Below are 7,362 nucleotides of genomic sequence, written 5' to 3'. Positions count from 1 at the left end.
GTGTTGGATATGTTGCTTTGAATTCTTTTACTACGTGAAGTTTTACTTTATTTGAACCCTTCAGGAAAATTTTCAGTGTGCGTCTAGGCAACGCTATGAAATACTGATGATTTTATGATCACACGTTGTGGGTTTTCGTTTTCCCGTACGAGATTCAACTCTTCCTAGAGGGCTTCACTCAAAGGCAGTAACCGGCCACACAGGCCGATGACGATCATCAAAAATTGAAGCCCGATCTCAACTTATATTTTTAGTAAGATTAAACACTCTCTCACAAAGGTGCGATTTTTGGGAATAGTGTGGGGCTTCGAATAGTAATAATAATTATTATTCGCGACTTGTGGGTGGCATCCAGTTGGGCATGGTCACAATGTCTCAGCCATAATGGTCCGGAATTTTTCTCATCTTAGCTTTCTGACCCTGAACAGTATTTTCAGTTTTAAAACGTCAGACATACGTATACTGGTCCCGGCCTCCAACTGGAGAGCTTATCACGGACTAATTATTCATTTTCCTGGAGTGCTGGCTTCAGGTCTTGGTTGTTCATGATCCCTTTGTTATCCCCTGACGAGCTATACAGAATGGCTGGAGTTGTAAGACCTGCGAATAAGTTCATCGTGCTAGCTTCACTTCTTCGAGACCATCACAGCAGCCCAAGACGCTGGATGCTGCACTGTAGCAGTTTACCTGGATAATCAAAAAACCTTTGACCAGGTCCCTCGAGCATCTCTACTGCATAAACTTAGTACCGTTGGCATCACCAGAACCTTACTTCGGTGGATCGCCTAGAACCTATTTGACAGGTGTCGAGTAACACAAATTAGGGATATACAATCATCTCCACGACCGACCACCAGTGGGGTTATCCAAGAAAGCGTGCTATGCCCCATTCTCTTCTTACTGTACATCAACGGCGTCTTCGGTGCCATATCCCAGCTTCGCGGACGATATAAAAATTGCGCACACATTTCCCCCATCTGCACGAGCCCTTACGTCTCACCAAATTAAGCAAGACTTAGACTCGCTGACTCGCTGGTCAAACGACTCCTGCCTAAGCTTCTCCTCCACGAAATCCTGCATAAATTCCTGCCGCTGTTCCCTCCCGACTGATGCTTTCACAATAAATAAAAATCCTATCACTCATTCCACGGATATCAAAGATCTTGGCCTCAGATGCTCCTGTACTTTTAAGTTTTCCCACCAGATGCGGCACCAGGTTGCCCGAGCACATAGGCTCGGTTTTTAATACTGCGCTCTTTTCACCTTCTAGAGACAATGGTTGCAGTTTTTAAGCTATGTGTACGACCGATCGTCAAATTCTGTTCCGCATTCTCCTCCTTCCATGCCCAAAGTAGTGGGCTAGCACTTGAAGGCGTCCAATGCTCATTCACGAAAAGGCTGTTCCCTCGATCAAACCCTCTCTCTTACCGCTCTCGCTGTCAAACCCTAGGCCTCGAGCCTCTAAGGCTCAGACGGTTTAAGATGAATCTAACTCCCTTAAACCGCCTGCTGCACGAAAATGCCCTTATAGCAAAGGCTGGACCAAACGTAAACTCACGTCCTCGCTACCGATTCCGTAACTACTACAACCTTTCAGTGTCCCCCCTGTTCGTACAAACATACGCCACTACTTCTTCCCAGTTTACTGCGCTCGTATCTGGAACAGCCTTCCTGAGCAGCTGCGAAACATTACACATCACCATTCATTTTTTCAGTCCTTGGACAGATTCATTACCTGTGAAACTGCTGCCGTCCTACTTAAAACCCAGCTACCCCCGACCTATGTGAGTTGGGTCCAGCTCGCGTTTGAGTATAGCGACGATAAAGTTAGTAGGCAAGTGAAAGACCCAGCTACCAGATTTTCCTTACTTCAAGCCACTGTAGGCCTTGAACGAATACTTGATCTACGTGCGTTGTGTTACCGGCGTGACTGTTTATCTTTTATTCCCAACGAACTTATACAACGTTCTAGTCAAATCCCTACCCTGGATTACTCTACCAGCTCTGTCTAGTGACTGGTGCTATCCGCTTAACTCTGACTGACAAAAACGAAACCAAAGGTAGCTTTTCCTCACTACTATAGCACATTATACGCCGATGTATATACATTGAATCCGTATGATGATTTGCTCCACAGCTCACTAAACACACACAACATCGTGGTACGCTTCTGCCCGACACCAACGCTCAGTCACAGTTTGGCCATAGTGCACCAGCCCTGAATATCACCATCCTGTCCCCACTGTCTCGTTGGCAACTGTCATTTCATTGCCTCCTCTGCGACTTGCCTCTACCAGCGTCTGTTTGCCGTTTACTTGTTCGAATTGACTGAGCTGGTTTAACCGGCCTTGCTTTACCGCAGACCGGAAAAAGCCGGTAGCTGGGGTACTTTACTAATGCGCGAACCGCACTTATGACTGTTTTGATGGACTCCCACCTTAAAGATCTGGTAACGCGCACGAGGAATGAAAACCTCGTGTGGTGGATGGGTACGTCTTGCAGGGAGGGTCGCTCTGTTACGTTGCACCACGATGTGTTCGTATACTGTTATATCTGCTGATTCGTCAATCTGTGGTATCTGCTGCTGACCCGCTCCAGTGCCTAGTGTCGCAGAGGAAGGACCCACAGAAGAGAACACAACAGCTTTATTCCGAACAAGCGAGTGAGTGAGTGCAAAAGTTACCACGGCCCCACGCCACTTAAAATGGACTTTCTGACATTGATCCAGACTGTCTGATAGGCGTTAGTGATCATCCATCAACATCGATCGTGCCTCTGTGAAAAGCCTGAACGCTGATCACATTCGGTCGTGCTTCTGTGGCCGCAAGAACACTCATCGCTGAATTGATTGAATGATTGATTGGCCTGGATGCTTGCCGGCTTTCCAGTTGAGCTTTTGATGGAGCAGTAGGCTCCGGGCGTTCTGAAGTTGCTTTCAGGAATCTGACCTTCCTGATCTTCCTACCCACCACCCCTTCAATAACACGGGTGCATCGTCCATCGCCGGTGGTTACGAGCCTGTCATTTAAATTCGGGAAATGAAAAAAAGAGCACTGCTATCTTCTGATTGTTGCTGCTGGTGTTGGCCTCGCCTCGGTTGAGCTATTTGGCAATGCCATAAACAACAACAACAACAACAAAAACTAGCCTTTCGCCCGTCCAAAAGTATTTTTAAAAAAACAATATACCTGGGATAGCCGGAAGGAATTCTGCGATGCCCACGGCCTACGTCGACGTGCATAGCTGTAGCTGCCTCCATAAATATCGAGGCTGCACCGCACCGAAACCCACCTCGTCAACAAGCAAAAAGACACACCAACTTGCTGCTCCCAGGAGCGGACGCATATAACATATATAAACATAGAGTGAGACTCCAGACTCTCCACTATCAGCCTGCGAGGCTAGCATCGGAGGTACTCTTTGTCATACACCATTTATTGAACAAAGCTGACAGCAGTGCTCCGGGGACTAGTGAAAATCTCCCTTAAATTCATCTTCCCCCTTAAATTGTCCTAGTCTCGTGCAACTCACTAATAACCCCCAGGAAATGTGGTTCACCATCTCAGAATTTACACCTCCGCCAGTCATTACTTGCTTGGTTGCACTCACTACGCCGCCTCTTAGCCTACATACAGCAAACTGTCCTGTCTCAGGTAGTATAGTAAAACTGGTAATCTTAGTTTGACTTTGATGAATACATTACTGGGCGCAAATCCATCCTTATCCTGTCCTGTTTAACCACCTGATGTCGCCGCCATAACTGTGGTAGACTTTCGTTTTTCCCCTATTAGAGGGCTACAACCTGTCTGCTGACCCCTATAACTCTCCAGACCTTATTGATCTAATCTCATTTCATCTCATTTAATCTTCTTTCGAAGCTTCGACCCGTGGTAATACGTGCCATGGATGACCCGTTTGGCCTTTGTCCACTCCATCTGATCTGTGCATTACAAACAAAGGGATCCCCGACCTGAAAGAAAAGAAAAAAACAACTACCACGCGCGATATTACATTGGTTTTGCTCACCATGAGAAATCTTTTCGGCAAACGCACAGCATCCCGCTGATCACAGGACTGCGCATCTCAGCCTAACTACATCAGTCACGACGTCCGTCACAGGGATGTCCAGAAACCGAAGTATTGCAATGCAGTGACGGTACAGCACTGTGATACCCAGTTTGATAGCACACCCGCAGTTTTCACTTCATACTTTGACCGCTTCCTCTCGTTTGCACGTTCCCTTACCGGCAGCCACAATAAGTCCTCATTCGTCACCAGCCACCACCGGGAGACGTTCTTTGCAACCTGCCAAACCTTTCTGTCGGATGTAAAGATCTCGGTGACTTTTACTCGTACTCCTCACCAAGTCAGTCACCTTTCGTACAGTTTGCTTGAACACTCGACCCTGCTCCAGCAGCAACACTAGTGAGTTGTTCAAGTTTTACTGCACACTGAGATTCTAAGTTTCCTACTACCACTTGCCGATATTACCCCCGCCTCACCATCCCCACTTACGCTTGCCGTGGCCATACGCCCAACATCCCAAGGCCATGAAGTCCTATTGACGGCTTTGTGCTTAAGTTCAAACTGGCCCGCAATGTCGTGGCAATTCTGCTGCCTCCCCAGCTCCAGTATTCTGGCTCCACACTACCTGCAGTTTGAAGCTTTTTTATTTTTTTGTCTTGTTCCAGGATGGAAGCTTTTGTTATACACTCACTCGTATTGTTTTTCCCCTTCAACCTTTAAATCCTAACGATCAGATCTTGTGTCATCCGATGTGTTCTCCATAAGAGATAAAGTGCCCTTGTAATTTTGGATCCCTACCCATGCCACTTCAGTTGTGATGAAGTTTATTTCGTTAATGACCACTGTTTATGTCACCATCCCTTTGCCAGAAAATTCCCAATAATCGCGCCCCCCATTAGTCATGCTCCTATTCTGACTGTAATACTATAAGCATGCCGACGGTATGCTACCCACTAGTTGGGAATGAATATTATTATAACATTTTTGCTCTAAGTCAATAGACTTTTCGGAAGCGACGCTAAACCCGCCCACAATGGTTATGGAGCTTCCGGGATACTGTGGAAAATACACAGCGGCGGCTCACTAATCTCTCTTCCCAATGTGGCACACATCATCTTATCGGCCATATCATCTGCTAAGTTAGGTAATTCCCTTGTGACTGGGCTGTCTTATAGACTCCAGCGCAAGTATACCAGAAGATTAATTATAATATGGTTTATTCTAAACTGATGTGTGGCATACCATCAGGCAAGATCATGATAATACAGTCTGGATAAAAGCATGACTGGCGAGGTTTGCGCGTACAGAGAATTGCGCGAAGAACAGAGTGAGCACTATCCGATTTAGACGTTAGGATTTTGAGGTGGCGGGAAAAATCTAAACTAGGGAGGGCAAAACAAGAAGCATCCTGACTGATACATGTCAAGAAAGGTGCAAATTGTGGAAAATGAGGAACCAGAATAACTGATCTAGTAATCGACGGAGTTGGCGTAATCCAGCTGGTCAATTTGAACTGGAACCAGGAACCACCGCCGAGGCCTCGTGGCCTTAAACTGTTGGACCTACGGCCAGGTCGCAAAAGCATTAGTGGGGACGATGAAGTGTAGGGGTTCGCAATGAGGACCAATATTAGCATGGATTTCAGCATCATGGTGTACAGTCAAACGGTAGAAATTCAGTCGTGTCGTTGATGTAGTGGAGTCTGTTGTAAACGTTCCTTGGATGGGTGAGTTGGTGGTAACATGCAAGCCGAAAAACGATCAGTGCAGAAAATTATTCATTTTATGGGGAGCGCGATCTGAGGGCCCACCAAAATGAATAAACCCGAACGAAAGTCTCAGTAGATTAGAATGGATGCGTTGAGGCGCCGGAGTCCAGTTGAAGAGTTTGTTTATATTTGCGGTTGATGGAATGAGTGTGCAAGAGGGTTAATCCAAGGATAGTAAGGGAATAGTTGGGGGTGCGCTATGAAACTGGGTATGGCAGCGCCGTATCATCACTGCACTGACATACTTCGGGTTCCGGACAGCCCCATAAAGTACGCCATGTTATAGATAATAAATTCATTGGACTGGGATGTGCATTTCCGTGAGCAGCGAAATTTTTACAGGTTGGCCAAGAAACTTGCAAAGGTAGAACGAAACTGGCGTAAGGTCACAGGTATTTTTCTGGTCCGGTTGGGGATCATTGTGGATGCAGACCACAAGTCAGGCGGAGGAAATAACGTCCAAGCAGGGCGTCCGAATCAGGTATAGCCGGAGGTCTAAATTTGGGAGAACGTGGAAATGGGATGAGGTGAGTAAAGTCTGGTGAGTTTGCGGATACGTCAGACCTGTTTATGTGCATTGACAGAGAGAAAAATTTTAATGGTTACCACAATTAGGGCAGCGACAATAAGTGACTGAGACATGATAGGGGTTGGGTTGTACTTAGTAGACCAACGATCAAGCAGGGTTTCGTTTTGCTATTACATAGTATCAAAGTAAAAGTGATCTGAAGCAAACCGGTATAATCACGCAGAGTGGTGGTGTGGTTCGGGAAATCAAGCGTATAAGGTCTGAAAAGAGTCGACTTCGAAGATGAACCAGTTTACCTGACATTTATTACGTGAATCGGATACTTCTATAGACGTATAGAGAAAGTGAATGTGAGAGAAATGATCACCCCTAAACACTTCTATCGGCTTCAATTTACTAGCGGTGCGTAGTGAATAAAAGCCATTGGTGCCTAGCATTGTATGCTGGTTGTGAATATCATACATATTTATATCATTGTGTGTCCACCCCTTAAATTAGTGGGTAGATGCGCGTGTTTCGCTTGTTTCACGAGGTGGGTTTTGATGTTCTGCGACCACAATCATGATTAAGTCAGCTTCAGTTCTGCATGTCAATGTGAGCCATGGGTAGCACTGAGTATCTTCAGGCTATCCCATCTGTTTTTAACCAAATTCCTCTTTTTAACGGACAAGAGGTAAGTTTTATTTGTGGTTTATGGTGTTGCCAGTTAAATGACTCAACCGGGACGGGTGCAACCAAGGAACAATAGTGCTCTCTTGTGGATTTAATGAATTAAAGGCCATGTTCGGAATCATCGACAATGGGCAAAGCAGCCGTGCCACTGAAGTGGTGGCGGATACACGAATGCACCATTGTGGAACGCATTAGGTTGAAACTCCCTGCGCCCGACCACCACACGACGTTTTCATCCCTCGTTCATACTACCAGGTCCGCAAGTTGGCATGCTACCAAGCTCACATAGTTGCCGGTTGTGCATCAGATATTTTATCCAGTCGATGGAAGACCAAGCCGACAAGAGTCAGTCGTTTCGAACAAGCAA

Source organism: Opisthorchis viverrini (assembly GCF_000715545.1).
Source record: "Opisthorchis viverrini unplaced genomic scaffold opera_v5_325, whole genome shotgun sequence".
In the NCBI taxonomy this organism is placed as follows: Eukaryota; Metazoa; Platyhelminthes; class Trematoda; order Opisthorchiida; family Opisthorchiidae; genus Opisthorchis; species Opisthorchis viverrini.
The sequence above is the reverse complement of the archived record's forward strand: the minus strand, read 5'-3'. Positions refer to the sequence as shown.